This window comes from Acomys minous (assembly GCF_964271855.1).
Source record: "Acomys minous genome assembly, chromosome: 4".
In the NCBI taxonomy this organism is placed as follows: domain Eukaryota; kingdom Metazoa; phylum Chordata; class Mammalia; order Rodentia; family Muridae; genus Acomys; species Acomys minous.
The window spans coordinates 123,958,993-123,972,771 of NC_140486.1; the positions used below are offsets into that span (position 1 = coordinate 123,958,993).

Consider the following 13,779-nt stretch of genomic DNA (forward strand, 5'->3'; position numbering starts at 1 on the left):
AGCTGAGGTCAAGCAAACCAAATTAAAAAAAAAAAAATCAAAGCACAAAGCAAGGTAAAGTAAGACAAAACTGTATTTTGTTTTCTTTGGGTCCATAGTAATTTGTCAGGTGTTTTATATGGACCATTATTTCAGCACAGCTGTGTTGGATGGAAACATTATCAGTTGCTTAAGATGTGAAAAAAAAAAGTAAAGAACAAAAAGGTGTTGGTCATATCTGTCTAGAGCGCTTTTTGTGTGACTGATTTGACTCACATTTGCAATAACTGTGATGACATGAGGAAGGGGACAAAGAATAAAAGTGACAACAGTTCTTTAGATGGGTCCAACACAGAACTAAAGTCGCACAACCATTAATATAGTTCATCTCCATAACAACACATAAGATATTACACTTTCGGTTTTACAGTTGACAGAATTAAGTCATGGGACATTTAGATTCCCTACGATCAGAAAGCAAATACAGACTAGTGCTTAGAAAGGAGCGGGCTCTGCCTGATATTGAAGACTGAGCCCCAAGCTCTTGCACTGTACTCTTTGGTGTGAACCCCCTCGAACAACCTATGCAATCGCACCACGGCGAAAGCACTACATGTGACCTCTTTCTCCTGACAACCAGCCAGCCTTGCCAGCTGATGATGCAAACTAGCCTCTCAGTGACTCTTCCAGCCTGGTGTCACCAGTGTTCACTCTTCAGTGAAGTTGATTTTCCCATGCTTTCCCTCAAATATTACTTAGTGATAGGAAAACAATGGTAGATAAAAATAAACGTGAGGTTCCTGGCTTTAAGGTTAAGTGGTGGACTACTCCAGTCTATACTAGGTCACTCCTTTCTCTGACCAAAAGCTAATGATCAGAGCTGACCCCATTTTTCCATTGTCAACCCTTGATAATAGAGGGGCCTGAGTCTTATTGCTTCCAAGGGTCTTTTGGCTGAGATGAAGTGTAGTGTCTGTTTCTAACAGTTTGGGGAAATATATTGACTATCTTAGTCTCTTAGGCTTTGCAAAACTCTTCGAATTTTACCAAATCCTGCTCCTTCATTGCGAGTGGCACCTAGCAAGCTCAGGTGCCACATTCCCAGAGGCCTGAGTTCACTCTGACAGGGGTACAGCTGCAAAATAGATAAGCCAGTATGAACTGGCTTTCCATAAAACCAGAAATTTTTCTCATTACTAAAAATCTATACAATGTTCTACATGTGTTTAGATTCAGGGAGACTGGCTAGACTGCCTAGAACTCACTTAGCTTCCCTGGCTTGCTCACTCTTTTGTCAGCCTTATATTGTCTGACACTCCTGTACCCTGTAGCAGAACGGCTCCCACCTTCTACTCTATTTGTTGGTGCAAAGGAAAGATGTATCTCCTTATCGGATGTTTTTCTCAGAATCCCAGCCTTGAAACTCATGAGCCTGCTAGGAGCGGGTGCGCAGTGATCCAAGTTGTCCAGGATAGTAAATAGACCCTTGTGAAAAAGAGATTGGAATCCAAAGTGCCTAGACAGGAAGGAAGCGAGCTGGAGATGCTTGCCTAAAGGAAAAACATGAGGCTGCCAGCGGAGGCCGTACAAGCAAAGAAATGGTGTTACATAAAGCCTCCTACCATGGACTTTAAGACAATGCTAAAATCCAGAACAGCGATTCTTAATGCAGCCCCACCCTAGCGATGGGCAGCACCGTCTCCATCAGGCATGCCCCCTTGTTAACTTCTGAAAGTACGTGAACGGGAAGGAAACCACCAGCTCTCTTGAACACTCCAGGCTCCCTGTGCATACTGACACAGTGCAGAATGGCCACAGATGGCCACCCAGAGACAACCATACGACTGCATAGACTTCTGCCGCGAGCAATATGTGCTGGGAAGTGTAGCCAAAGTCTTCATTCGAATGTTGCCCTGGAATCTCAGAACTTGCACTGCTGCCAGAGGGCTTCCTGAGGAGGGAGGAGGCTGAGCAGGTGTCTACGGCTGAAAACTCCCTTCCCTTCCAAAACAAAGACATTAAGACCTAGATGGTATGTGAGCAGTGCTCCGTATCTCTGCCGTCTGCATAGACCATAGAACTGTCAAACGCATTTCTTCCAGTCTCTGTAACGTTCTACTTGCTTATACTTCTACGCCCTCTGTACTTAACGGGTTAATGGAGTTTATTGCCCTGTGTAATGCCACCAGAAATACAATATTTTCTCTAACTGTGGCTGTCAAAACGCACAGCTGAGCCAACATTCTTCATGATCTTTCCCTTGGTAGAGTTTGCTACAACAGTCAACACGGCGCCACACCTTGGAAACCAGGGAGGAGGGTCAGTCTGCTCCTGGACACATGGCTAGATTTCGCATTAGTGGAGTGCACTGAGAATAATGGCTGTGTTTTTAAGTTTATGTCTTGGGGTGATTCACAAAGCATATATTTTTAACGCTTGTATAAGATTAATAGCCAAATACTGCCTCACAAGCTAAGAGTTAACTTTTCTGTGACATCAAGTATCTCTTCAATATTCGAGACACTATGAATAAATTTTCTTGTCTCCTCTATTATTTCTGGTACTGATCACTCAAGCAGCTAATGGCCCCAAACTATCTCTATTGTAACATTTTGTTCCCTTCAGCTTTTTCTTTAATTCATTTTTCAGAAATCTATTGACAGCTTAAAGTTGCAGTTTACCTGGCATGTTTACTTGGGTAGAATCATGATTTCTCTATGTGTCTTCATTTTGTCAATAAAGGAAATGCAGTGTGATCCTTTTTTATCTTGCCCACTTGTACAACGTCCTGTTAAATCAGTCAAAATATTAAGAAAATTTTTAATTATTTTACACTCAGTGATAAGAAAAAAGTAATCTATTATTTTCAATTAGCTTTAAAAAGTAAAACTTAGTCATGCTATTTGTATCCTTTTTCTTTGTTTTTGGTTTTGTTTTTTGTTTTTTGTTTTTGAGACATAGTTTCTCTGTGTAGCCATCCTGGACTTACTTTGTAAACTAGGCTGATCTTTAACCCACAGAGATCCACCTGCCTCTCCCTCCCTGAGCACTGGTATTACAAGTGTGCACCACCATGCCCGATGGCATTCTATCTTTAATGACTGTTGTAAAGCTAGGAAAGTTAAAAATATATACGTGTGTGTGTATGTGTGTGTGTGTGTGTGTGTGTGTGTGTGTGTGTGTGTGTGTTTTAAACTAATGTCAGATGGGTAATGTTTGAGTTCACATATTAATGTAAGGTTTACCAAAGTAATAATTGCAGGTTTAAAGTGCAGCACTGGAGTTCTTTGTAACAAGTCCTTTCTTTATTACAATTGCAATAGGTGGATGAAATAAAATTTTCATCCAAAAACAAAATAAGATACTGTTTTATTTACCCCTTAGAATTTCAGGTCATTCCTTGAGTATGCCATTATGTTATATTTATCCTATGGAATAAAATGCAAAATAATAACCCATATAATTTGTTTCTTGAGTACTGATGTGACTCACAACATATTTCCACATTAATTGGAGCCTGCTTGTTCAGCATTTTGTGCCAGCACAGCCTTTAAAGAGTTCACTTACATCTTTGTACAGGTTTTTGAGAACATTTTAAAAATTGCACAAGTCAAGCCTTGTGCAACAGTGATGAAGACCGTAGGAAAAGGCACACACTAGCATGAGATTGCACCATTGTGCATCGCATACCTATTATGTCATGTCAATTAAGTCATTTTTAAAACAAGAGCAATTTGCTTCAAGTTAAATAGTTGTTCTTCTTCACTGGCACTGTGTGTTCTGAACATAAAGCTCAAAGTGAGCAATTTCTCTTGATAGCTAAAAAGACAAAATTGGTGGTATAAGGAGAAGCTTCATGAACTCTAGCAGCTCTGATGGGGGACTGTTGCATATTCCATTGTAGTGGTTTTTCGAGAGTCTTTCCAGAAATTTATATATTTTTATTAGTTATCTCTTGCTAATTTTTACTTTTTAAAAAAGACTTATGTATTTATTATTATGTACATGGTGCTCTTCCTGCATGTACACCTGCAGACCAGAAGAGGGCATCCGATTACATTAGAGATAGTTGTGAGCCACCATGTGGTTGCTGGGAATTGAATTTGGGACCTCTGAAAGAGCAGACAGTGCTCTTAACCTCTGAGACAGCTCTCCAGCTCCTAATTTTTACTTTTTGTTTTGTTTTTGTTTCTGGGTATTTTGCATATATGTACTTCTTTACACCATTAGCATAAGGATCCCATAGACCTGGAGCTACAGACAGTTGTGAGCCACCCTGTGGCTGCTGAAAGTTGAGCTGGAGTCTTTTGGAGGAGCAGACAGTGCTTATAACTGCTGAGCCAGCTCTTGAACCTCATGTCTTTAAAAAAAAAAAAACAAATATTTGTATTAATTCTTTGAGAATTTTATCTGATATGTTAATCATACATACCAGACTAATTTTCTTAATTTATCCCAGATCCACCTTATCTCCCTACCCTACAACTTCAGGTTCTTTTCTTTTTAATTTAATAATAATAATCTACCAACTCTACTCAGTTCTATCCAAATATTCTGTGTGTGGGGCCATTCACTGGAATTTGGCTGGCCAAACAGAAGTCACACCTTAAAAACAGAACAAACAAAGGACAAAACAAACCCTGAATCTTTCTGCCAAGAACCAGCAGCTCTCCCTAGCTACTCAGTTAGAACCCCTTGATCCTCTCGAGCTAGAATGGTAGCTGGTTTGGTCTTGTGCAGGCATCCACAAAACGTTGTGAGTTTGTGAGTCTGGAAATCCCTGAGTTTTGGGGCAGAGGTATGATATCAATGTCTAATTTGTGTGTGTCACTTCTCTATGCTTAGACTAGCTGTAAATGTCTGGGCTAACTGCCTTTTACTGCACATAGTATGTAGCGATGAGATCTGACAGTTCCACCAACCTATGAGTATAGAAACACAAAGCTAGAGAATAGTTTGATACCATGTCCTCTTAGGAAAATAATAGTAGTAGATGCCCCCTTGGGGCATGTGAGCCTCCAGTCATATCTACAGTCTGAGGCATGTTTCCACTGATAGAACAGGCCTTAAACACTACCAGAAAGTAAGTGGTTATTCCTATAACATCGGCACCACTATTTCATTCACGGGCAGACCTTGCCATACGGCTCATTATTATTGATCACAGGGTTCACAGTTGGGTAAAGTATTGATGACTTCTCCCCCCTCCCCACCCCGTTGCCCCTCAATCAGTGTGAGGGGCAGCTGATTGCAGCTATGAAATTAAAGCCCGGATTGTGTAGGCTATAGACCTCAAGCAGCTGGTTAATGCCAGAGCTATCGAGGAAAGCTGCACAGAGGGAGGAGAAATAGCCCAAAAGACAGACAGAAGTGTGCTTCAGGAAGGGAAGGCCAAAGGACGTAGTCTCCTAAGCTCTCTGACATCAGACGTGCAGATGTGGGATTTAAAGTTTGTCCTGCTAGATTATACTCTTATTGTGGTCTAGTGTTTCCTCTCTGTGCCCTGATTCTTGCCCTTTTGAATATAATATATATTCTGTTACATTGTGTGTTGGAAGCGTGTAACTTGTTTTTTTTATTTTACAGGGGGTTCCAGTTAAGAGATTGCCTTGAGTCTCAGAAACAATTTCGAACTCTGGCCTTTAAAGCAGTCTGGAGGCTAAAAGTCAACAGAGACATTTGAAGTTGGAATGAACCCATTTTGTATTACGATATGACCTAGGATGGGGAGCTGAGAAACGTCCTGGGATGGATTAAATGAGATGTCCCCATAAGTCTTTTGACTTTGAGTAGTAGGTCTCAAGTTGGTGGCTACTTGGGGAGACTTACACAATGTGACCTTCCTGGAGGAAATACGTCAGCAGGAATGGGCTTTGAGGTTCAAAAAGACTAGTGATACTTCTAGCATGTTCTCTGGCAGCTCAAAATGCGAGCTATTCCTGCTGCAATGCCTTCATTCTGCCATCACAGGCTCTAGCTCTCTGGAACTGTAAGTCTGGTGAAATGCTTTTGTCATGGTATCTTATCAGAACAATAAAAAAAAGTATCTAAAGGATATTGTTTAAGTGAAATTATTCTACTTGGGATAATAATGCCTCTCCCAAGAACCATGGATGTCCTGGAAAAAGAAAACCCTGTACCAGGCATGAGAAACCTCCCTTTGAACTCTTGATCAGCACAGTCTAAGAGACTCACACAACAATATAAGCTATTGTCTTTGCCCCTCGTTGCCCCCCCTATTGCTAAAGACCCCAAGCACGTCAGACATGATTTGTATGAGTCAAGCTAGATCTGACCCAAAAGCCTCCTCTCTGAGGTTTAGCATTCATTAAAAAAACAGACATGCTTTGCAAACTGCTAAGGGAGGAAAGCAATCACCATCCCTAGCCGGCTGTGATGCCTATGAACCGTGGCAAGAGATCCTAGAATGGAAATAGTGGCACTCATATCTTGCTGGCAACCAATAGCTATCTAATAGCACTAAAGATCCTCTGAAGACAACGAAGATCATGCCTTGTACTGAAATCCTAGCCAAGACAATCACCTACGGCCAATGAATTTATGTATCTCAGTGGAGAACCGACTGCTGCCACTTTCCTGAACTAGTGTGATTCCTAACTGCATTCTTAATTCTTGTCCTCATGCTCAGATAACTGTAGCTCTCACTTCTCATTAGAGAATCTTCCTTTTGCAGCAGACAGTGACCACATCAGAAAAACTATAACAAGTCAAAATGCAGAAAATATCTGACTATAGGATGTCAAGTCCCAGTGCATCTATCTACAACATAACCCTGAGCACCTAAAGCTAAAGTAACATGGGGAAGAAAGGCTAGAACGATTGTAGGAACCAGAGAGCCAGAAAGTCTCCACTAAGACTAAAAATTCTACACATGACCTGGAACCCAGACCTATGAAACTGCAACAGGATGGCTCCTTAACCAAGACCCTAACACTAAGAACACCAATTGACATGCCAGTGTCGATGATGGAAACTGCACAGTGAAGAGCTATACTTTCTGAGAGATGGAGAGACAAGACTTCCCCAGAAAGGAGCACTATAAATGGCTATCTAATTCCAGGTGACCAGCCTTGAAATGCTAATATGCATAAGCAACACTAACCAGATTCAGCAAGTTGCTGTTACACACTTATTCGCATATGTGTGTAACAATAAGAATTAAAGAATAAGTGGCCATGAGTTTGAAAGGGAACATGGGTGTACTGGAAGAATTGGAGAAGGGGGATTATGTAATTATATTTTAATTATTTTTAAAAGGAAAAGAAATTGTGACTAGCTCAGTAACAAGTAATATTACGGAATCTATATTAAAATCTCCAAAAGAAAAAAAAAATAAAATGCCAGTGTTCATCATAAGGCACCATTTATGTTTGGTTCCATTTTCTAGGTAAACATCATCTTTTTATGAAAGGCTTAAAAGAAAATTGGCATTATCATAATATAAACTATTAATATTATTTTTAATAATATTTTTAAATGTAGCATGACTAATGTTACTAGGGTTGACAGACTTTTACTTTTTTCCTCTGAGTTTCTAGTAATGACTATTAGAATTTGAAATTTAAAAATACAGGAAAGGCCTCAGAATAATAAGCTAATGGGTAACTAGAACTTTAATAATAATAATAATAAAGTAAGAGTACTGACCTCCAATTTGATGTTTAATAGAAAGAAACAGTTCATCTATTACACAATAAAATTGAGTGCCTCTTATCACAAAATATAGCAAATGACACCTCATTATTTTATGGGATTCATAGTTTGGTGGCACTAAGAGCAAATCTATTTCAAGTAGAATACATTAAACTCATTTTAAAGAGAAACAATTGTCAAATGCCAACACATCAACATTTCTATTTATTCCATTCCCGTAAAAATATGTTACAAAGAATAATCATTTCCTCAGATGATTTCAAAGTATAATTCCCTTTCTTCCACTAATTGTATATAGTAGTAAGCTAGTATTTGAACTTTTAAATTTGATTTATCAAGTACCTATTATGTACTTTAGCTAAATGCATTCCATATAGGTTCTTGATCAGAATACAAAAGGGGAGTACAGAAATACAAACCAGCTTGAAATACAAACAAATCCTAAGCTCTTTCCCTCCATAGCCGTCACGTAGTCAGACAAATCCGTGAAGTGTGTTTGGAGACCACCAGTCCCTGATGTCCCCTCCCTTGACTTCTCTTCAGGTGACCATGTGACCTGGTAGACGGCAGAGCATTCTGGTGTTCTTACCTTGGCCCTTAAACACTTCCTGACCTGGCCTCCTGCTCTGTTTATGAATCTGCTTTAGGCCACTTACACCAGCTTCGCCACTAAAAACCATCTTAGCTTTCTTTCCTCCTCACTGCGTTCCCCTGCTTATGAAATAAGAATGGTGATAAGTCCATCTCGGGACTACAGTGAGGACGAGCTGAGTTACCCCACGCTCGCTCTACATGCTCTTAAGATTCCACCTGCTTTCATTTAAGTCTGCGGTGATGGAGTCTGTGCCATTACTAGGTGAGGTTGTAAGAATTAGGCTGCTCTGGAACGTGGCCAGCTTTTCTCTTTTAGCCTTTTCTCCCAATCCCATGCCTTGTTCTTTGTGTCGCACCAGATTTGTCAAGGGATGGTGCCGCACATGATAGGAAACTTCAGAAAAGCACATGGAACATGGAGTGAGCATCAATATGTCACTGTCTGTTCTTCCGCCTCCCCCAAACCCTCCTTTCTTCCTTTGCTCCCTTCTTTCCACATCTGGGTTCCATTCAAGATCCCAAAAAAAGGAGTCAAAGGCCCATCCTCTTGGCATCCTCATCAAAGTCCATTATAAGACAGATTCGGAATCATCTCCAAATCACTTTCAAATGTGAACCCATCTGTCCCACACTCATTCCATGCGCAGTAATAGTAACCATAGCTTTTAAAAAAAAGTCCTACTGGAAGGAAGATGTGTGAGTGCTCCACAGAACCCACGGGCCTGGGCCAAGTCTGAAATACCAACGTGCAGACATTCTGGGGTCTGGTAGACACAGGGGTGGGGGCAGTCCTCTGCAAGAGAAGATCCAAGTTTCACACTGTGGGAAGATCCTTTTTTTTTTTTTAACTACATTTACCATGGAAGTTCTCTGCCTTTTCAATATTCTCTTGACTACAACTGAAATAATAACTGAAATATGTAATATGAAGTAGTAACTTCTAAAGTAGTAAGTGTAATATACCTTCCCAGGTGTCTCTGTCACCTCCAAACTAAAAGAAGGAAGTATCAAAATGTTTTTTTGGGTTTTGGTTTTTTGGTTTGGTTTGGTTTTTATTTGGTTTGGTTGTTTTGTTTTGTTTTTTGAGTCTTAAAAAAAAAAACCAAGCTTTTGCCAAGGCTCATGAATTTCATGGCTGAGTGGATTTTTACTTTTATTTTATTTTATTTTATTTTATTTTATTTTACTGGCCTAACCCTCCCTCCTCTGCACGTAGTCCCACCCTCCTACCCTCTTCTCCTTTCCCCATTCACCTTCTCCTCAGAAGAGAGGAGCCCTCCCACTCACTTCCCCCTTGACCAACCTACCCTGGAACATCCAGTCACATAAGGACTAAGCAGATTCTCTTCCACTGAGTCCAGTCAAGGCAGCATCTAGGGGCCAGGGATCTAAAAGCAGGCAATCAAGTCCATGTGAGACATAGCTCCTGTCTCCACTTGCTAGAGGACCCACATGAGGACCAAGCTGCCCATCAGTTACATCTGTGTCAGGGCCCAGGTTCAGTCCATGCCTGCTGTTTGGTGGTGTTTCATCTCTGTAAGCCCCATGGGTCTAGGTTGGTTGACTCTGTCGGCCCCTAGTTTCTTCTAGCCCCCAAAACAAGACTCCTGAGCTCTGCCTAATGTTTGCCTGTGGGTCTCAGCATCTATTTTGATCTGCTGTTGGATGAAGCCTCTCAGAGGACAGCTATGCTACGCTCCTGTCTGCAAGCAGAGTATCATTAATAGTGTCAGGGGTTGGCTCTCTCCTATGGGATGGGTGTCGGGTTAGGACAATCATCGGTGGGCCAGTCCTTCAATCTCTGCTCCATCTTTTACCCCTGCGTTTCTTGTAGGTAGGGAAAATTTTGGGTAGAAGGTTTTGTGGGTGGGTTGGTGTCCCCCTCACTCCACTGCAAATCCTACCTGGCTATGAGGTGGCCACTTCAGTCTCCACGTCCCCTCTGCTGGGAGACTCAGGTAGAATCCCTCCCATATCCTGCCTGGGGCCCTATCCTGTCTCAGGTCTCCAGCTTGTTCCAGAGATGCCCACCTCGGTTTCCCTTCTCTCTCCCAGACAAATATCCAGAGAATTTTCTTCTTGCAATAGTCAATTGACACAGCCCCTCAACTGAACAATATGCAGAGGACAATGGATTGTGGAGTACTCAGCCCTAAACGGGACAGACAGATCACACCCTCTCAAGAAGGCACGGGCCACTTTAATGGTGAGGAGACAGAAAGGTTTTTGGAGTCAAAGGTGGAGGAAAATGGTGTTTTCTGGACTCAGTAGGGATGTTGTATATATGAACTCTCAGTAATGCTGACAGCATGCACAATATTTGTTGAAGCTCAAGCCAGAAGAAACAAACAAACAAACAAACAAAACACAGCAAGGAGGGGGTAAAATAAGCAAAAAAAAAAAAAAAAAATCACACAACTAGCTGAAGAGCCAGTAGCCTTTGATAGCTGCTGGGAGACAAGTGGCCAGTTTTCTTTAGTGATGTGGTAGATGGATCACACCACAGGACAGGCCTCGCACTCAGGAGTAGTTGATGGACCACACCACAGGACAGGCCCCGCATTCAGGGATAGTTAGCCAACATGAAGTAAGCTCAGTGCAGGAGGGGTGTGTGTCAAAACTGGGTGAGTATAAAGGAAAGGGTGGACAAAGTGGATATTGGAGGAGTCGGGGGTTGAATAGGATCAAAATACATTATATGGAATTTTCAAAGACTCAATAAAATATTATTTTAAAAATTGATAGGTTTTCTTGATGAAATTCCAGTACTCCAAGATAAGGTTTGTTTTTCTTCTTCTTTAGAAATGCCACCATGGCTACCCTCCCCACTGTCACACACATGCACACACACACACATACACACACACACACACACACACACACACACACACACACACACATTTTTCTTTTAACTTAAGAACCACTCCTTAAGACTGCAGGCCACGTATCTAACCTGATATCTCCCAAATACTCTGTTAGGTGAAAGATTGCAGTAGGTATATGCCTGTCACAGACCGGCTGCAAAGATCTCCCATATCCTATGGGATTGTGGGTCTATCAGACAACAGGAGCCTGGATCCCCATATCACTCCATGGAATAAACAGCAACAGCCTCATACTGCTGCTACTGGGCTAGGCCATTGAAATGTAGAGGTTAATTTCTTACTGTGTTTAATAGTCCCCAAGTTTACATGACCAAATACTCAAAAGCATTCTAAAAATATTATTGGGTTTTATTGTCGTAATGCATACAATTGTTCTCACTTACTTAAAGATCAATAGATAGTAACTGGTATGCTATTTTGTTCATGTAGGCATTCATTAATAAAAATAACCACAGAATAAAAATAACAATAGCTTAGCTTGCCAATAAAGGCAAATTATTTGGTGTTCATGTTTTCTATTGAGCAAATAAAGATGGCACCATAAAAGGCATTTCTAAGGGGAAAACAAGGTTTGATAGCAGGCTTCTAAAACTTACTAGCTACAGTGAGCATAAACTACATATGAAACAAAAAAGTCACATGGAAATATTCAAGTTTTCTTGGTATGTAAAGATTAAACACAATGATTTTTAAATATCAATGATTGCTACAAGGCTACATTTTTAGCTTTTGAATTATTGATGATTAAGGCCTAGGAATACAACATTCTGTGTAGGTGCTATACACTTACTATATATACAGACAGATTTGAAATTAAAATAAAGAAATACAAATTAGATTTTAAATACAGAACATAATAATACTGACATGGTCTATCTCTAATACTACAGAGTAATAGAAAAACTATGGTTTTGCCTTTAATTATTCTTTATATAGCTCACTAGCAAATTGGCAAACAATTCTATAGTATTGTCCGATTCTGTTATAGTTTATGCAAATGAATATTTGTATCTGATATCTGCATAAATTATATCTTTGAGTATATGAAAAGTAGTTAACCCTGGGGAATTTGATACAAAAGAAAGGTTAAAAGGAGGAGAGCTTTTATTTTCTCCTTCTACAATGAAACATTATATAATCTTTGTAACTGTGTGAATGATTCATTCTTGTAAATGTTTTTCACAGAATAAATTGTTAGAGCTGAATGCCAGAATCTGGAATGACTTCATTTATATTTAGTGTCTAAAATAATGCTCTGCCCAAGGTACGCACTCAGTAAACAGTGGTTAAATGAATAAATCAAGTCATTACATTCAGAAAGTGTTAGTACATGAAATGAAGAAGGAGTTAGCATTGTTGGATTTCACCACGAAGATCTCAGTTGTGATAAAACTGACAGCTGACATTTGCTTTCCAGGGACACATCATGAAAAGACTTTGTTCATATTGTTCCTGAAAAGCTAATAATAAAATTAAATTAGCTACTACAAAAATAGGCTTAATTATATATTTAATCATTGGTAGAAGATTTTTTTTAGAAAAATACTAAAGCAGTTACAGTTTTAAAATGGAGTCTATGCACTCTTATTTAGTTTGGAACACCATAGTTTTGAATGTACCACTTTCTTTTTCTTAGTATCTTTCAAATAAAATTTCAGAGAGAAGATAGTTTGCCATTAAATAAAATGGGCTTCTATAAATACCATCTGTTCAGTGATGAATCAGGTCTTATGTCAGATTGGAAATATAAGCTGATTAAATCCATAACAATCTCAGAAAGAAAAGTATATTCAAGACATGTTAGGTGGAATTCTATTCAAGATAAAAAATGAAATCATGGAAAAGATTTAGCAGTCACAAAACCAGCTCAAGGAATCCTGAAGTCAGCAGCAGGAACTCCCACTCCTTGATGGTAGGAATGAAACACATGACAGCATTCTACCAGTTTTGGCTTTGGCCAAAAGCCCATCCAGGAAAGTACTGGCAGTTGAAAACAAATAACCTTAAATTCAAATGTCCACTTTAAACCTAGTAAGAATGTGTTCACATCTTTAAACTAAACTTCATTGCACTAGACAATATATGCCCTGAAAAAGACAATATGAAAAGGATATGAAAGTGGGACAGAGAAAAGAAAACAATAATGACAAGAATTCCTCACCCTTCTGTGTTCAAAATGCTCCTTTCTCTTCTCTCATTTATTTTACTTTTGAGACTTTTATATGTGAGTACATGTTTATGTCATCTCCACCCCTCTCTCTCTCTCCCTTCTCCAATTCTTCCCTTATCCCATCCACTCGCTCTCCAGTTCACCACCTACTCTGTAATTATTAGTGTTACACACACAGGAGAGAAAGGGAGATCATGTTGAGTCCATCCTGTGTTGCTCATGTGAGTCTGTGTTTAGAGCTGACCACTCGTGACTGAACTGCATTGTGAATTCTTTTCACAAATATCTTCAGATTAAAGACACTTATCCAGAATATGTAAATGACTCCTAGTAAAGTGGCCAAAATAGGAACTGGACATGTACCTATGTGGTAGACCACGGGCTTAGCATTCTCTTTGTCCCAACACTAACCTCAGCACAACCACAGAAGGAAAAAGAAGACAAGACACATAAGTACCTAACAAGCAAATGAAAATA

At 39.9% G+C, this 13,779-nt stretch overlaps 1 long non-coding RNA gene across 2 annotated transcripts in view; it reads right to left on the reverse strand.

The window, feature by feature from the left end:
- Nucleotides 1-13,779, reverse strand: part of LOC311596894 — a 170,136-nt gene that overhangs the window by 136,026 nt on the left and 20,331 nt on the right. For both annotated transcript variants that reach the window (XR_014779022.1, XR_014779023.1), the window contains exon 2: nt 2,661-2,767. This is a non-coding gene — a long non-coding RNA (uncharacterized lncRNA). The remainder of the gene's footprint in view (nt 1-2,660; nt 2,768-13,779) is intronic.